Source organism: Mirounga leonina, unplaced genomic scaffold, assembly GCF_011800145.1.
Source record: "Mirounga leonina isolate KUSES-001 unplaced genomic scaffold, KU_Mleo_1.0 Mir_418, whole genome shotgun sequence".
Taxonomy (NCBI): Eukaryota; Metazoa; Chordata; class Mammalia; order Carnivora; family Phocidae; genus Mirounga; species Mirounga leonina.
In genome coordinates, this window is record NW_023270739.1 from 23,678,938 (window position 1) to 23,698,133 (window position 19,196).

A 19,196-nucleotide genomic window follows, 5' to 3' on the forward strand; every position below is an offset into this window, starting at 1 on the left:
CGCGGCCGCGTGGGTTCCTCGGAGCCTGAGGGGCTGGGGCTGCGTCCGGGCGCGGGCTGGCGGTAGCCCGCCAAAATACCCGTGAGTAGGAAGAGGCAAAGACCCCTCCCTCGCTGTTTATAAACACCGCTACCTGCCCCGTGGAGACCTTAAATATCGTCTCCAGGCGAGGAGGTCCAACTACGTACATCCTCACAAAAAGTTGCACCCCGGTCAGGAAATGCCTGGAGGCATCGCAGCGATGGCAGTCTCCGCAGTGACTGACGTCCCGAATTCGCCCGTGAGGTGCGGGGAGACGAGAGGGTGAAGGCCTAGAAGGGGGAAGACGTTGGTTAAGAGGGTTCGTTTGGAGGGTTTCAGGGGTTTTGTTTGTTTTCCAGAGGAAAGAGAGAAGGCACATTTCCTTTTTTTTTTTTTTTTTAAGTCTTTGGTTAGGGGGTCGTTTGTTCTCTCAAGAGTCCGTTCGAGCTTGAATATTTCTTTGAAGCTATGGGTAGCATCTTCCACTTTGTCCCGCGCTCCGGAATGTATTCATGAATACTGGCAATGGCTAATATTTACGAAGTGTTTTGCGCTTGCATTTCATGCTAAGCAACAGGCACAGCTCGGTACTGGAGCCACACCCTAAATAGAATAGGATTTCTGCTGTCTGGGAGTTTCAAGTCTCCTGGGGACTTGGGACGAACAATCTTTCCATTTCAGAGTGTCACCCACGTTTTAAGGTTGGAGCCAGGAGGCCCCCGGTGTTAAGGAAGCCAACCCAACTATCCTGCCCCCTCCACAGAGCCCAGGCTACTTAGTTCCAGGCGCGTATGACTATTCGGTTTTCATTCCTAGAGGGCCTACTGTGTGCCAGACACTGGCATCTAAAACCAGCCCCTGCCCTTCCAGGATCTTAGGCACCTGAGAGCAGATATAGTCAGATATCAAACAATCACACAAGTACATGTAAAACTACAAATGTGATAAGGTTGAAGGTGGTGGAGGGTTTCCCAGGGAGATATGACCAGACCTGCAAGTCAGGAAAGGCTTCCTGAGGCAGGAGGTCAAGGTTTTGGTCAAGGGCCAGAGGAGGGGGAGCTAAGGCCACCAAGAGCCTGGTGCACTTTCAAGGCCGAGGGAACTGGGACATATGTAGAGTCCAGTGGGAGAAGGAGCAAGGAGAAATGAGTAAAGGCCCATGTGGCTGCAGAGGGGCTGGGGGTAGCTGGGTTCCACCTTTGGCCCAGAGGGCTGTGAGGCCTGACTATTCCCAGCCTGGGGTCCCTTGGAGAGTCCAGAGTAGGGCACTGGTCTTCCTGTTCTAGATTCTGACCTCCAGGTTCATGACCGCTGCATCTAACTTCATCATCTTCTTATCTCCAGGGCCAGGCAGATGCAAGTTTGTACAATGAGTTAACGTTGAATAAGTGATTTAAGAAATGAGATTTTACCATGGCACAATTGGAAAGCTTATCAAGTCCGTGCAGGGACATTTTCCAAGCCTTAGCGTTCTTACAGAAGCTGCCTGAAGTTTATTTCCCGATTTATAAACAGGAACCGAACACATGTAGCTAGGGGCTCCATTTTGGCTAATATGCAAATATTATTTTAAGATAATTGGTTCAAATTGATAAAATGATTAATCTCACCATGGTCTTTTTAAATGATAAAGAACATTAAGTTTCCCTCTGCTTTAAAGGTCTAGCTTCTCTTTTGTGTTCAGTGAATATTAGTTGATTGGATGTTGATCTACTCAAATCTTTCCCATTTAGTAATTACATGAGGTGAGGCATGAATCAGAATTAACTGAGGAGGAAAGAGGAAGATGGCTGGAAAAGACTCACTGAAGGGAGGAAAAACTGGCACAGAAAACTGGCGAGCATGAGCATGGGGCCGCTTGCTTCAGGTTCCAGACCGTTGCATATGGTTGAAAAGATCTTGAGTTCAGGTCTCACCTGCACCAATCACTAAATGTAACTTTTCTCACCTGTCAAATAGATATAATATCATTTATACCATCTTGCACAAGACCACAGTGAATCTGAGGGTGCTTTAAGACTATAAAGCATTTAAACATAGGATATTATTAATAAGGACATTTTCTTTGGAGATCTATCCTCCTCCTATGTTTCCTCAGGGAGTAGAGGAATAACGCAGAGGGCCAGGTGCTTGGAAAGGGCTGTGAGTTGTGAGGGAAGGGTTTTAAAAGGAATTTTGCAACAAATGATTTGAACGGAAGAATGCTATTCTATAAATAACCACCCCCTACTTTTTCGTTAGTTTATTTATTGAGTTAGTTTTTGCAATTATTTGAGAAACACCTAAGAGAAAAGGAAATTTTTGACTAAAAATGATAGACTAGAGAAAGGCCGAATTACAATGCTGGATCTTCATTTTCCTATGTCAGATCCTCAGTAGTAGGGTGCACACCCCAGCCCAAAGCTCCCTGCTTAGTATTGTCTAACAGGTATTATGCATCTGAAATGCGCTTAGGCACCGTTCAAAGCTTAGATCATATCCAGCCAGATCACAGTTGAGATAGACATGAGTTGTTTTTCCTCTGCAGGGCCAGTAAGGACTGGGCTACACCGGCCGGTTTCCTTGGGGATCAGAGTCCAATTTCAGGTTAATCTGTTTAGTGCACTAAGCACAGTGTTGTCTTACCTGGAACTTATTACACGCGGAGCCATTTCCTGTACTATTTTCAAATACTTGGAGCCATCAGAGAGGAGAACTAACATTCTCTCTCCAGGGTGCTTCTTTTCCTGGGGTCTTTTTATGGGAGGCAGTGCAATAGGGGTGCCGTGCAGGGAGCTTGCGGCCTTCCCTTGTAATTGACTCACAACGTTACCGTGAAGTAAGTTCTATCTCTCAAGGTAAAACTGATCATGACAAATCATCCCTTCCTATGTCTTTCCAATGATAATAATAGCTAGTCATTACTGAATGTTACTCACTGCTGGGTGTTTGTCATGATCATATTTGAATAATCCCAACAGCAGTTATTATGAGACAGCTACTATTTATCGTCCCCATTTTACAGGCAAAGAAACAGGGATGGCCTTTCTCTCTTTGCAGCCAATATTCTTAACTCCTGCACTGTATCACTGTAAGCTTGTCTTGCCTCTTTTATTACATGATAATTATTTTGTATGTGTTATGTTCTGACACTGGGATTTCTTTCCATTTTAAAATGAAAAAGAAGCTTTGTTTAAGGTAAGATGGTAAGAGAAGCTCTTCTAGTGCAAAATGGAAGTGGAAGTCTTGATTACAATTTCATGTCATCTAGACTTTTTTTTTTTTTTTAAAGATTTTATTTATTTATTTGACAGAGAGACAGCGAGAGAGGGAACACAAGCAGGGGGAGCGGGAGAGGGAGAAGCAGGCTTCCCACTGAGCAGGGAGCCCGATGTGGGGCTCGATCCCAGGACCCTGGGATCATGACCTGAGCCGAAGGCAGACGCTTAACTGACTGAGCCACCCAGGCGCCCCCAATTTCATGTCATCTAAAGTGATTTTGTTTCTTTTACAAAAGGCACAGATTAGAATGGAATAAGCAATAAACTAAGCCTTAGGATTAAAAATCCTAAAAAGGATTAATGCAAGCAGCATTAGCAAGACTTTAAAAGAGACTGGTTTGCCTGTTTATAAGCTTCTCTTTCATTGAAGTAAAGAATGATTTTCAGATTTTCAACTCATTTTCTATTTCCTCAATTCCTATTAACTGCAGAGCACTTTGTTTCACATGCATCATGTTTACGTGCAGTTCTAGGTGGGTAATAAAAATGTTTACCGGGAAGCACAGCTCCCACTTTCCTTCTTTATCATTCAGGGAAAGGTATGCCAAGTGCTTATCTCCTCAGCAAAGACAGTGACTAGACATTTTCACCACCTTCTTCAGGACAGCATTTTAAACTCCTGCTTCATTCAGAATTGCTTCTTTTTGCTACATAACAATTCTGCTATTTTCATTTGAGGAGAAAAGCAAAAAAAAAGAATGTTTGCCCATAAGAGACATGTTACTCAATTGTAATGTATCGACCTTGTTTTGATATAGATTAAAACAAATGAAAAATAAACAAGAAAAAAGACATAGGGCAATTAGGGGATGTGAACTCTGGTTTATGATATTAAGCAACTGTTGTTATTTTGAGGGGCTATGATGTTTGAAAAGAGAACTCCTTACCGCTTAGAGATATATACTAAAATACTCAGAGCTGAAGTGATATGATGTCTGCGATTTCCTTCAAAATAATCTGGGTTGTTGGAGCAGGGAAGATGGGTTGGGAGTGTGGAGGAAACTAGAGGGGCCATGAGCTGATTGTTGTTGAGGTTGTAAGCCATTAGGAAAATGGAGGAGAGGAAGGAAACCGAAAGGAGGAGAAATGTTTTATATTTCATGGGGCATGGAAATGAATCTCTGTTAGAAAGAAGCTGTACACACTCATGATATAAGTATTAGATTCTAGAATGATTAGAATAACCAAAAGTGCAGTTTGCAAGTTATGCAATGTTTTTATAAAATATAAAATAGAGAAATAGGACATAAAAATTACTCACCTGTGCAAAAAGTTGTGACCAATATTATTTCATGAATTGAAAAAAATTTAATGGTTATTTCTGTGTGAAAATTTAATAGTGATTGATTTATCAGCATTCATCCTTGTGTGGTGAAACAGAATTTCATTCTCAGAACTAGACTACAAGCCCTAGGAGGGCCGAAATCCAGGTGATCCAGTGATACTTTAGCTCAGTTATAGGCTATGAGGCAATCCGTAGATATATGTTGCTGATTTCTTCTTCTGGCATAGTTACTATATCATGTATCATATTCCTGTATAGAAAATGCAAATACAATCAATTTCTCTTCGTTTCCCTCTGTCTCCTCTCTCTCTTTCTTTCTCTCTCTCTCTCTCTCTGGCTATTTATGATGATTTTTAAATCTGTCCTTGATTTTTGTTTGTTTTGGTTTGGGGCTATATATATAAAATTATATATATTTACCCTAACTGAGGAATATGATCAACTCAGTCCTCAGAACCTGACATTTATTTCTCACAGTTTTGGAGATTGGAAAGTCCAAGATCAAGATGCTGGCAGATTCAGCATGTGCTGAGAACTCACTTCCTCATTCATAGATGCTTTCTGGTTCCTTGTGTCCTCACAAGGTGGAAAGGGCGAGGGAGCACCCCGTAGTTTCTTGTAAGGGCACTAATCCCATTCATGCGGGCTCTGCCCTTGTGACTTAATAATCTCCTAAAGGCCCACTTTCTAATACCATCACATTGGGGTTTGGATATCAACAGATGAATTTTAAAGCAACACAAACATTCAGTCTATAGCAAGTAGCTACACAAAGAACTGTAGAATTTCTCTTTAGGTGGGAGTTAGAGCTGGTGATTTGGTTGGGAGAGGAGACTTTAGAAGCACAGTTTTTATAGCATTTGACATAATATTGAGAAACATCAATTGTATATATCAGTGAAAAAAGTGTGGCTGCTTTACTGAGCATTAATGGGAGCTTATGCTTTTTCCAAAACTATCCCTTTTTCTCCCTCCAACTAAAATCACATTTGGCAGGGACTTAGGCCAGTGATGGACATAGTGGGAAGGGTCAGGTGGATTTCCATATCAGGTAGACAGCAGAGTCCTATAGTTTTTGAGCTGGAAGGGATCTTAGAGCTCATAGTCAAATCCCTTATTTTTCAAACATAACCTTTCTCTCTGGCTCTCACCCCTCTTTGCCTAACTCCTGCTTCAGGACTCCATTTAGAGACCCTTCCTTTAGGAGGCATAATTTCCCTTCTCCTGCAAAGTCTGGTTGCAGTCCCTGTTTCTGTCCCCTGTACTTCATCCATGGTCACACTCATTACTCGGTATTATAAATACTCTTTTCATTTTATTTTTTTATCTGTTGCTCCCAGGAGATTCCAAACAGTTGAGGGCAGAGGCCTCTGCTATATCTAAGGCCAATTGTAGGGCCTGCACATAGTCATTCTCAAAAAGTAGCAACTGAATAAAGGAATGTACTTGAAAAACTCCGAGGCAAAATCATTTAAGAATAGGGAGAATTTGCTAGGGTACAGTGGACTAGGTGGCTGGACCAACAGGGAGAGAGCAGAGCTGACAAACCAGGAAACATCATGGGAAAGGATAACAACAATATATAAAGAATAATAATGATAGCATCTCCTCAGTGCTTCTTTGGTGACACCCCGTGTCCTCATACTTTATAGATATTAACTCGTTTATTCTCCACCAACATGCCATTTTACAATGAGAATACTGAGGCAAGATGAGTTATATAACTTGTCCAGTTCACAAAACTAGAAGGTAGAGCCAAGTGTTCAACTCAAGCAGCGGAATTTCAAAACTGTAATTATCATCACAATTACAAGCATTGATGGCAGAGCTAATAACCAGAAGACACAAGAGCAATCTGATAGATACCTTGCCTTCAGCTACAGTCCATGCTGTGTATAGATGAAGAAGGTGGCTGGTGAATTTGTAGTCAGAGCACAGAAATGTATAGACCTGGGGCATGTCTTAGGTAATCTAGAAGTTTCTTGCACCCCTAAAGATTGAACTAAGTCTTTGAATGTACAACAGGTTCTTATATAAAAGGAGAATTTGAACTTGAAGGAGAATTTGAAGGAAAGGTATTCTGGCAATCTAAAAAATATGAATTAAAAAAGACTGGAAATTTGTCCATTAAAATATTGACAATTGGGTATCTTTAGTGCTAGGATTGGAGGTGATTTAAAACTCTTATGTAGCTTTTCCTCACTTTCCAGCATTTCTTCAATGTACATATATTACTTTGATGATTTTTTAGAAGAAAAATCTTGGAAGTGATAAAGACAAGCACTAGCTTTTCTCAAACTCCACCAAGAATGAATTACATCTGTTTGTAATGACTGAAACAGGGGAGGTCTTTAAACTTTTGTGACTGTTTAGAAACTTAGCTAATCAGGATTAGAAAGAACCGTATCAGTTTATTAATTTGGTTCTGGATAGCTGAGTTTATCTTTCTCCCTTCTATCTAAAAGTTGAAAGGAAGTTATTCATTGGTGGGTATAAAGATTTATCCTAGATTATATAGATTGCATTGTTTTGTGGGTTATTTTTGGTTTTGTTTTTTTTTACACTATAGGTTACTATCAGCAGAAGCCCCTTAAAAGTGGCCTCTATAGGTTCGTGAACCTCTTGAAATTGAATGCAAATCTTTGTGTGTTTGTGTATATATGTACATTTTTTTTTCTTTTTTTGGAGTGGATAAGTTCATAACTTTCATACATTTTCAAGGGGCTCCTCAAAAGGATTAAGAACTCCTACATGAAATGGACTCACCAGACAAGGACAAGAGGAGTCTGGATCTGTTGTTAGAAAGTTAGAGGCAGGGGCGCCTGGTGGCTCAGTTGTTAAACGTCTGCCTTCGGCTCAGGTCATGATCCCAGGGTCCTGGGATTGAGCCCCGCGTTGGGCTCCAGCCCCGCGTTGGGCTCCAGCCCCGTGTTGGGCTCCCTGATCAGCGGGGAGCCTGCTTCTCCCTCTCCCACTCCCCCTGCTTGTGTTCCCTCTCTCGCTGTGTCTCTCTCTGTCAAATAAAATCTTAAAAAAAAAGAAAGAAAGAAAGAGGCAAAGTTGGAATGAGGTAACACTGTCAACAATCCAGGTGCAGGGTTCAAGAATAAGATATTATAGTCATGAGCTGGTCATAGTTTATAAATCAGAATCCAGGTGTAGGGGCAGAAACTGTCTGGAACCAGGAAAGAGGAACAGAAAGAATACAACAAAAGCAGTTTTAGTAAATACCTGTTGCTTGAAAAGGAATTAATTTTAGACTTGGCTGAGGCAAGAAGTTTCCCAGTAACAATGCTGTATTCTGGTATGAGTTAATGTGTCTAAGCTCCCAGAGAGCTCTATGATGCCTCCAATTCTCCTTTCTAAGGGGTCTTTCCACACCCTTATAAACAATCTACTAGAGGGGTGCCTGGGTGGCTCAGTTGGTTAAGCATCTGACTCTTAATTTTGGCTCAGGTCATGTTCTCAGGGTTGTGAGATAGAGCCCCATGCCCCCTCCACGCATGCTCAGCAGGGAGTTGGCTTGAGAGTCTCTTGGCTCCCCTCCCCCCCACGCACACATGCTCTCTCTCTTAAATAAATAAATCTTAAAAAAAAAAATCTACTAGAGGGGCGCCTGGGTGGCTCAGTCGGTTAAGCCACTGCCTTCAGCTCAGGTCATGATCCTGGAGTCCCGGGATTGAGTTCCGCATCAAACTCCCTGTTCAGCAAGGAGTCTGCTTCTCCCTCTGACCCTCCCCCTCTCATGCTCTCTCTCTTTCTCATTCTCTCTCTCTCTCAAATAAATAAATAAAATCTTTAAAAAAAATTAAAAAAAAAAAAAAAGGGGAAGCCTGAGTGGTTCAGTCAGTTAAGTGTCTGCCTCCGGCTCAGATTATTGTCCCAGGGTCCTGGGATCGAGTCCCACATTGGGCTCCTTGCTCAACGGGGAGCCTGCTTCTCCCTCTCCCTCTGCTGCTCCCCCTGCTTGTGTTCTCTCTCTCTGACAAATAAATAAAATTAAAAAAATATTTTAAAAAACAAAAATCTACTAGAGATTCAGAGATGCTGGACTTTTGTGCTTTCTATTACTTACTCCTATTCACCACATTTATAAAATTATGTCTGAAGCCTTAAAATATCCAGAGAACAAGCATAAAAACATTGTTTTTCATAATAATAATAATAATTGCAACCGTATAATACAAATGCAGATTATTATAGGGTCAAGATGTTCCACAAAATAATAATATTAACATTTAGTTTCACATTTAGAGATTGAGAACAATTTATTTCAAAGATTGGATGGTTAGTAGGATTGGTTCTCATGGAACATTGGGTGAAGTTTCTTTCTCTTTCTTTCTTCCTTTCTTCCTTCCTTTCTTTCTTTCTTTTTTTTTTTTTTTAAGATTTTATTTATTTGACAGAGAGAGAGACAGCAAGAGAGGGAACACAAGCAGGGGGAGTGGGAGAGGGAGAAGCAGGCTTCCCGCTGAGCAGGGAGCCCAATGCGGGGCTTGATCCCAGGACCCTGGGATCATGACCTGAGCCGAAGGCAGACGCTTAACGACTGAGCCACCCAGGCGCCCCTCCTTTCTTTCTTTTTTAAAAGATTTTATTTTTAAGCAATCTCCACACCCAACATGGGGCCCAAACTCATAACCCCAAGACTGAGTGGCATGCTCCACCATCTCAGCCAGCCAGGCACCCCATCTTTAAACTCAATATAAACATTGTGGCAGGCACTGTGGAGGATACAAAAGAAATAGAAGACAGAGTTCTTAACCTCAAGATATCAGTCTTTTCAGGAAACATGAAACAATACAAGTCCAGTCTAGAATAAAGAGTTAAACTCAATGTGGTCAAGTGCTAAATTGTAACCACATTCAGACTAGTTGAGGGCTCTTGGAAACTGCTTTCCAACAACAAAAATACTCATGTGTATACATTCATGCACACACACAGACCCCCTCATCCCTAATGAAAATAGCTTTCAACATTACCTTTCCTTTCATTTTTAAAAAGAAAATAATATATATAGGTATATATATTAATATATATATATAGATGTGTTCTATTTCAGTTGTAGTTCTCCAAGACTTTTATATTCCAGCTTTATAGAAAAGTAACATTATTTAAAAAGGCAAGTAGCCATACATGTACATATAGATGCATTTTCTATTGGTGAATTTTCCAGGCTGAGCCTTTATATATCTAGTCATTTAAAAAAGAAAAGAAAGAGTGTGAGAGAAAGAGAGAGAGAAACAAGAAAGAAAAAGAAGGAAAGGAAGGAAAGGCAGGGAAAGGAAGGGAAGGGAAGGGAAAAAAAGAAAAAGAAAGAACTGTTCTACCTTTTTAAACAGAGCTTGGTGATGTTAAGATAAATATTCACTTATTTAATTTAAAGCACATTTAGTGTAGATTTTTCTGCTTTTAAGAGACACACTTGCATTTCCTAGTTTTATTTGCCTTTTAAATCTCAACATAGTTTTTCAGATACGTTACTGTTTGTAAAGATTCATCTTTATCCCTTTTAACTATTTGGAGAAATGAACGCTACCATTTGGTTCCTTCTTCTATGTAGGTTAATTAGATAAGAAATTTTTAAAATCCACATTTGAAGAAACTTGGTGATGCTTTAAGACAGAATACATCTATATATGCTTCAGGGAAATACTCAGGAAATACAAGGACAGGGATTCTTTGAGATATTTGATCACAGAAGCACAAGTCATGTCTCCATAGATTCTCCAACAATGCCATCTGCCAAAGCCACTGTGACCGTATAGTCTGTAGGAGAAGGCACCCTGGGCCCAAAGACAAAACACCTGGGTTCTGGTGACAGCGTCTTTACTTTCTTTATCTGTTTTCTTCAAAATAGAGTTAATAATACCTCTATCTTCAAAATAGAGTTAATAATACCTGCCCTACCCATCTCTCAGAGTTTTGTGAAGACAAACTGTTACAAGAAATAATTGGAAACACTTTGGGCAAAGCATGTAGAGTGGTTTCAAAATTTTAAGATAGCTTTGTAAGAAAAAATGGATTTAAGTGAAAATCGAATGAAAGTGTAATGGTACATAGCATTTTATTTTCCCCAGATTGACACAGAGGTCCAAGGACACTGGGTTTTAGGAAGACTCTAATTTCTACGTCTCTTGAAAAGCATTCCACAGTGGTGATTCTAGCCATGTCGAATCTGTGAAAGAACCTCTGGCTACCTGCTCTGTTTCTGGTAAAGTCGAAAGGGCATGGGAAAAGATGAATGATTTGGTGAAAAGACACATAGGGTAGGTAGGGGCTCACTGTTAACAAATGGCTATTAAAGTTTTTGTTTAAGAAAGTGTTCCTCCAAGGGGTGCCCAGGTGGCTCAGTCAGTTAAATGTCTGACTCTTGGTTTTGGCTCAGGTCATGATGTCCAGGTTGTGAGATGGAGCCCATGTTGGACTCCACGCTCAGTGGGGAGTCTGCTCGAGATTCTCTCCCTCTACCCCTCCCTTCGCGTGTGCCCACTCTGTCTCTCTCTCAAATAAATAAATAAATCTTAGAAAAAAAAAAAAAGAGTTTCTTCAAGATTTAAGGACTTATGACAAGCTTATCAGTGTCTGGTCCCCACCAAAGGCCCTAATGGGTGCAAAAGTCTGCTGTCCTGTTAAGAACTTCTGGTTTCTTTTTCCCAACTTTATGTTTTTATACTACGTCTCATGTATTTGTGCTCCTTTTTCAACACTCCCCTCTTTCCTCCAAAGCCTTTCTAGAACTGATCACACCTTCAATTCAACAGAATTTTATGAAATACATTATTCTTGAGGAAATTTCAGAGTAGTTCCTGCTTTTATTTATAATTCAGTGATACTGTACCTGTTTTTCTTGGCTAAAGGAAACCAGTGACTAAAATGCTTCCTCAACTGTTCCCCTGCTGCTGCCTACACCTTGTTTGGAAAGTTTTCATTTACTCATTGATGGTATTGAGAGCTATTAAAAGGTTTAAATCCATATTCTTTTTTTTTTTTTTTTTTAAGATTTTATTTATTTATTCATGAGAGACAGAGAGAGAGAGAGAGAGAGGCAGAGGGAGAAGCAGGCTCCCAAGGAGCAGGGAGCCCGATGTGGGACTCGATCCCAGGACCCTGGGATCATGACCTGAGCTGAAGGCAGACGCTTAACCATCTGAGCCACCCAGGCGCCCTAAATCCATATTCTTAACCCAAAGTATGTTTTATAGAAGCTAAACGCCTAGTAATAGAGAAATGGTTATATATATTACGATGTATCCACTTCCAAGAGTACTGTGTAGCTATAAAAAACAATGCTTAACTATTTTCTAAAAACAAGGCAAGAACTTGTTACAAAGTTAGTTTTTTAGGTGTTAAAAGTAAATATAATAGAGTCCCAGTTATATAAAGATCTTTGAGTATAGGTGTTTTTTGTTTTCTTTACACTTAGCTGTATTTTTTCAATTTTCTATCATGAGCATGTTCATTTTTGTATTAGGATGGAGTCTATTTGGTTTTTTTTTCAGCCCAATACTAAGTAAATTGCTTTCACATTGGTTAATAAGAATAAAAACACTTATAACCCCAACAATAATGATAAAAATATATGTAATATTCTGGGAGGAACTGGTATATAAAATCCAGACCACTCAATTTTAAGTCAAACCTAGAGGTCAGCCTGTTAGTATGCAAAGTAGGAAGTAATGAGGTTATTGGAGTTTTGTGGTTGACTTCATTTAACCTTGGTCACAACGGACATAGATACGTTGTAAGCCCCCACTACAGCCCTCCCCTTCATCCTTCACAATCTCTTCCCTTTCGAACTTCCCATTTTATTTCCATACCTCCCCAGTGGCTTAAATCAAGGGACAGAGGGAAAAATGGGGCAGGTCAAACTTAAAGGTATAGGAAAGATTCTTTTTTTCCTTACGTCTGCAGGCAGGGGAGATCCCTTTGGACAAGTTCTGAGAAATAAAACTATTTCATGTAACTGAGCACTCTACTTCAGCTAATGGATCTTGTGACCCAGTTGTGGGAGTGGAGTTGAGTTCCCTTTTATTTCTTAGAGTGACTTTTTAAAAGACGCTGGAGCATGTAACAGTGTCTTTCTTTCTTTCTTTTGAACACTGAAAATTCATGGTAATGATTAATATTACCCCCATTAACATTTTGTGGAATTGATCAAGACCTAAAGGAGCTTTTCTGGCATAAGATTGTTGCAGTGTCATATGCAATAAAGGTTTAGTGAGCAGAGACTGCATAAGGACATAGCATAGCATAGCATATTTGGAGGCCCCCTAAAATCTCCATTAGCTCCCCAGGGACACCCAAAATTTTTTCAAAAAATGTAGTCTGTGATGCAAACGATATTTTTCTCAATCTTATTTACGATGTTGGGGAAGAAAGTTGTCTCTTGCCTTTACTGTTTCTTTTGTAACATATGATTTGTGCAATTATAAGACAAGTCCCCTAAGTACTAACTAGTAGGGGAGAAAAATAAATATTTGCAAGCTGAGAAAGAACTATAAGAGATGTATGTCCAGAGTACAGCTCTCCCCAGGACTCCAGGAAGGCTGGCAGTACCAGAGGTATTGAAATGAGAGTATCAGGCAAGGTAGAGAAAGAAGAGGGGCCCAGGTTATGGGACGGTCAAGTTCAAAGGCACTGCTGTGTGAAAAAGAATCTTCAGGAAAACGAAAGCTACTTGCTGAGAATAGTTGAAGATGAGTCCAAAGAAGCAGTCATCAGCTATATCACAGACTTAGGTTCAGGCTAGGGAGTTCAGACTCTACTGTGTGGACCAGGAGTGTCAAAGTGACCTCAAAAAGGGTTTTACTAGCTGGCACAGATGTTTTAAAATAGTTTCAGGTTTGAATGCCTTTAAGTGGGACAGGTCTTTTCCAGGTCCATACTGCCTCCTTCTTTGCTGTATTAAACCCCATGATTTCACATATTTAAATATCTAGTAGTGAAGGCACCTCAGATTGTCTCAAGAAACCTCTAGGTAGGCAATGGAGAGTCAGGAAAGACTAGAATAAGTCAATGACATGATCAGATTTGCACTTTAGGAAGGTTATTCAGGCAGTAAAGTGGAGACTACGTTTTGTGACAGTTGGCATGAACTAGAGGGAAAGACCAGTCAGAAAAATACTTAGAAGGTAGAATCTACAGGGCCTGATAACTGATTGTATGTGGAAAATGAAAGAGGAGGCTTAAATGTCTTCTAAGTTCTTGTTCTGGTAAAGGGGTAGATTGGAGTGTGATTCACTGAGATGGGGGCTTTGCAAAAGGAGTAGCAAGGTGGGAGCAATGAAAGGATGTTCAGTTTGAGACCAGGTAAGTCTGATTGGTCCTGTGGGGCATTTTTGGCAAGCTGTTCAGTGGGCTAGAGATGTGGATGCTCTGGGTATTATTTGGCTTCACCCCTGGTCTAGAACCAAGCCAGGTTGTTGGGTTGTTGAGCTATTCTTAGCATTAGTTTACAAGCTTTTTTGGCTGTATCCCAAGGAAAAGTTTCTGTTCTCATTTGTTCCCACCTACTTCAATTCTCAGTTTGTATCCATCCTGCAGGGGTTTTAAGGAAGAGGAATGTAATTATGTTTCATCTTTTTGTGACTATATCCTCTCTTTTCCACCCATCAGCTAACTGCCCTATGGTTGTTTGCACTGTTATTGTTAGTAGGTAATTGTGCCTGCATGGTTAATGACCCAGCAGCCCATGCGGAGATTTGGAGGCTGCATGTGAACATGAGCTGCTACCAGCAAGAGGTGTCAAACACCCAGCCTTGGCCGTGAGCACACCTGGCACAGAAGGCTTTCCTGTCCCATGAACACTGACTGACTTATCTGTAATAGGCCTACTGGAGGGGGTGGGGCTCAGGCTTGGCTGCTTATGGGGTTGGAAATAATGGCAAAACCATTCTTAGAAGCTTGGCAGGACATGTGCAAAGGAACAGCTATTTCTCAGGCCACACAGCATTTGCATTGCCTTCTGTAATTTGAAGCTTTATTCTCTGGACCTGAGAGGAATTTGGGTTCTACAAATAAAAAAATACTTAGAGTATGCCTCAAAATGACTAAGGTCTTGGTATAACTTTGGCATTTGAAGTTGTCTGAGAAAATGAGGCAAATGATCAGTGAACACATATTATGAAGGACCTCCACAAAGGTTGGGACTCCAGTGGTATCCCTCCATGGAAACGTAGAGAACTCTGAACCCTGGCATGGCTCCATTATGCTTTGGGTAATTCATATACTACTTTTTGAGAGGGGGAAGCAATATCCAGATTAAGGGCAGGAGAGGTTCATTGAGACACATTTGGACATGCTTGTATATTTGTATTTATTTTAATTATTATAGTGCTCATTGACAAGTTGTTTTTTTTTTTAAATTTATTTATTTATTTATTTGACAGAGAGAGAGACACAGTGAGAGAGGGAACAGAAGCAGAGGGAGTGGGAGAGGGAGAAGCAGACTTCCTGCAGAGCAGGGAGCCCGATGTGGGGCTCGATCCCAGGACCCTGGGATCAGGTCCTGAGCCAAAGGCAGGCGCTTAACGACTGAGCCACCCAGGTGCCCCTCACTGACAAGTTTTAAAAAAAGAAAGTAAAAAAATAAAGTTATCTCCAAATCCTTTTCTGCAGGTACATATACAAACATTATTTTTGTTAATGATGAATTATATTATACATTTAGGGGTTTTGTTCCTTATTTAAATTGATGTATAATTTACATTGAATGGAGTGTATAGATGTTAAATGTACATTTAGATGAATTGGCAAATGTATACCTACTCTGTCCCTCTCCTCCCCCTCAAGACATATTCCAAGATTAGAACATTTCCATCACTCTAGAAAGTTCCCTTACCTCTTTTCAAATCAGTGTCTACTCTCTTCAGCTGTTCTCTACCCTCCCAGCCAGCCTCTGTTCTGATGTCTATTGCTACAGATTGGTTTTGCCTGTTCTTGAACTTCATATAAATGGAAACATACAAGTACAAAGAGTTTTGTGTTTTTTTTTTAAATTTAGTAACATATGTGAATGATTTCCATCTCAATGGTATTTATCCACAACATCACTTTAATGGAAAAATAATACTGCTTTTTATGAATGCAGTGTACCATGTTTATTTATTTGGCCAGTTCTTATAGGTGGACATTTTGATTTCTTTAATTTCCTCCCTTCCCCTCTTCCTTCTTTCCTTCCTTGCTGTCCCTGTTATCAATGTCATTATAGGCAAATCTTTGCATATGAGGCAATGTGAGGTTACCTTCCTAGAAGTGGAGCTGCTGTTTCAAATAAATGTGCCTTAAAAAAAAATGCATATTTAAAGGGATATTGTCAAATGATCTCCAAAGAGATTGCCTTAGTTTATTTCTTAGAATTGTCAAAACATCATGTAAACTTGTTTTCCAATACCCTCACCAACATTGAGAATCGGGGGAACATCTTTGATCTTAGTCAGTTCCATAGCATAAACCTGGTGTTTCATTTTAATCTGTATTTCTTTTATTATTAATGAGGCTGAAGACTTTTGAGGAAGATTTCATTTTCATTTTGTCATTTTACAGTGGAAACAAATGGTCTTTTTATAAAAAATTAATTTTCCAAATGATCAATAGCTGGCTATGGGAAAAATAATCCTACTGAAGATGGAAGGATAAAAATAAATCAACGAAAAAAACCACAAGCCAAATTTTCTGTCTCTGTTACTTTTAGTCAATGGCCTAACTTCATAGTGATTGACATTAACCTTATTCTATACTTGATTTTGCCTAGTTTTTGCTTTTCAGGCAGTGTTTTCGTTTTCAGTTACTTTTAGAAAGGTTTTCTCTGCTTGAGAAAAAAATTAAATTCAGTTTTGCATGACCAGGTTTTTAAATAAAAATTAATCCACTATGGGTACATTTAAGCCAGGACATACCTTAGATATTTTAGGAATGATTTATTTTTATTTATTTATTTGTTTGTTTGTTTGTTTGTTTATTTATTTATTTAACGGTTTTTATTTATTTATTTGTCAGAGAGAGCACAAGCAGGGGGAGCAGCAGAGGGAGAGGGAGAAGCAGGCTCCTCACTGAGCAAGGAGCCCGATGCGGGACTCGATTCCCAGACCCTGGGATCATGACCTGAGCCGAAGGCAGACACCTAACGACTGAGCCACCCAGGCGTCCCAGGAATGATTTTTTTTTAAAGATTTTATTTATTTAGGGGCACCTGGGTGACTCAGTCAGTTAAGCCTCTGCCTTTGGCTCAGGTCATGATCCCAGGGTCCTGGGATCGGGTCCCATGTCGGGCTCCCTGCTCAGCGGGGTGCCTGCTGCTACCTCTCACTCTGCATGCCGCTCGCCCTGCTTGAGCCCTCTGTCTCTGTCAAATAAATAAAGTCTTTAAAAAATTATTTATTTATTTATTTGACAGAGAGAGAGAGAGCACAAGCAGGGGGAGCCGGAGAGGGAGAAGTAGGCTCCCCCCTGAGCAGGGAGCCGGATGCGGGGCTCGATGCAGGGTGCAATCCCAGGACCCTGGGATTATGGCCTGAACTGAAGGCAGATGCTTAACTGACTGAGCCACCCAGACGCCCCTATTTTAGGAATGATTAAGGGAGAGCTAAATAGCCAGTGTTTAGGAAGCCACTTGCTTTTTGTGAAGTTATCAAGCAACAGAGTTAGTAAGTGAGGTTTGAAAACATTCCAACCTTTTGTGTCAAGTCCCAAGGTTGTTTGATACCATCTTGTTAGTATATCACAATTTTATTTCAAACTCTGATTATCATCATCATCAATAGGTATATACAAGAGGTTCATTTTTTCTAACATTTTTAAGGGAGCCATTGGTGTTTTAGTTGTAGCTCAGTTGAACTTGGGATAGCTCAGTTCTTTATTTGTAGAATTGAAGGAGTTGGTTGAATTTACCCCAAAGGTCTCCTTGGGACCTAAAACTCCTTTTTTTTTTTTAAAGATTTTATTTATTTATTTGACAGAGAGAGAGCGAGCACAAGCAGGCGGAGTGGCAGGCAGAGGGAGAGGGAGAAGCAGGCTTCCCGCTGAGCAGAGAGCCTAACATGGGACTAGATCCGAGGACCTAAAACTCTTAAGACAGAGAAATTTATCATTGTTATACTAATGTTAGTAAGAATTTTTATGATAATGGAGATTAATAAATAAATAGCACTTTGATAAGTTCTTGTTTTGGGAATGTCCACAGAGCCATTTAGAGATTGAGTAAGCATGTAGGGCAATGGGGTAGAATGCAGATTCTGGAGTTGTAAGCAGTTTTGGGTCTGAAACCCAACTCCACCACTTACTATCTGTGTAGCCTTCAGCTAGTTACTTAATCTCTCAGTTTTTCAGTTTGCTCATTTGTAAGTGGGGATAATAATTGTCTGTCTCAAATTTTTGCCTGATACATAGGAAATACCCAGGATAGGGGCGCCTGCATGGCTCAGTCAGTTTAAGCTCTGCCTTAGGCTCAGGTCATGATCCTAGGGTCCTGGGATGGAGCCCTGCCTCAGGCTCCCTGCTCAGTGGGGAGTCTGCTTCTCTCTCCCTTTGCCCCTCCCCCTGCTTGTGCTCTCTCTAGCTTGCTCTCTCAAATAAATAAATAAAATCTTAAAAAAAAAAAAAAGAAATACCAAGGATATGGTAGCTGCTGTTATTATTTTTATCATCATCATCATCATCATCATCAATGCAATCAGGAATGTATAGAATTGAACAGAAGCAGCCATCCCTTTATTATTCATCAATCTACTCTAATTTATATTTGAAACTTTCAGACTGGTTATTCGTACTGTCAAATATACAATGAATCTGATTCCCTCATCCCATCTGGAAGGATATATTAGCGGAAACCTTCTCTACTCCCTCACAGGTTCTCCTTTCTAACTAAACCACTCTCTAGAGTTGGTGGTGTTGAAGGCCATTCACTTTGTGAAGGTCTGGCTGGTTTAGAAGGAAGCCTGGAACCCCTTGTGGCCTGAATGCATCCACTTCCTAAACCTCTCCCCTTACGAGTCCCTGCCACAGTGATGATGGAGAGACCACCCTGCAGGTCTCCAGAGGGGGATGCAGTTGCTCCCCACTACATAGTCCTAGAGAGGAGGGTATGAACCACTCATAGGTGGCCCTGAAACTCCCCTGTAATGTCCTACTAAATCCTCTCTGACCATATGTGACTTGACCTGAAAGGTCCTTCTTTTTTGGGGGACCTTGCCAACTGTCATTTCCAACCTTTCCTTCAGCTTACCTATGTGATAGACCTGTGTCTTACAGTTAGTTATGCATGAGTCTGTCTTCCTTGCTAGCCTAGATAAGAAGCTCCGTGACCATGTATGCTATGAATAAATGAATGCATGAACAACACAGTTCTCATCCTTGATAGTGATGTTCAGGACTGGTCTAAGACAAAGTTTTCAGAGAGCTCACAGATACTGTAACTCCTTCAAACATTGGAACCTGTCCCACTTCCCCCACCAGGAGGGTTCCCTCATGCCTGCCTGTCACTGTCATGTCTGCAGCTCTACATACACCACCGTAAAGACTGGTTTTATTTTCCCCATTTTACAGATGAGGACACCTGAAACTCAGAGAGCTATAAAGCAGCTAGCCAAAGACTCCATATTAGCAACTGGATTAGATTCCAGGTTTGTCCA

The 19,196-nt window shown here is 40.6% G+C and overlaps 1 long non-coding RNA gene across 2 annotated transcripts in view; it reads left to right on the forward strand.

Annotated features, from left to right (window-relative positions):
* The first annotated feature begins 6 nt into the window (after positions 1–6).
* LOC117998894 overlaps positions 7–19,196 on the forward strand; it is a 161,127-nt gene continuing 141,937 nt past the window's right edge. For both annotated transcript variants that reach the window (XR_004676122.1, XR_004676121.1), the window contains exon 1: positions 7–285. This is a non-coding gene — a long non-coding RNA (uncharacterized LOC117998894). The remainder of the gene's footprint in view (positions 286–19,196) is intronic.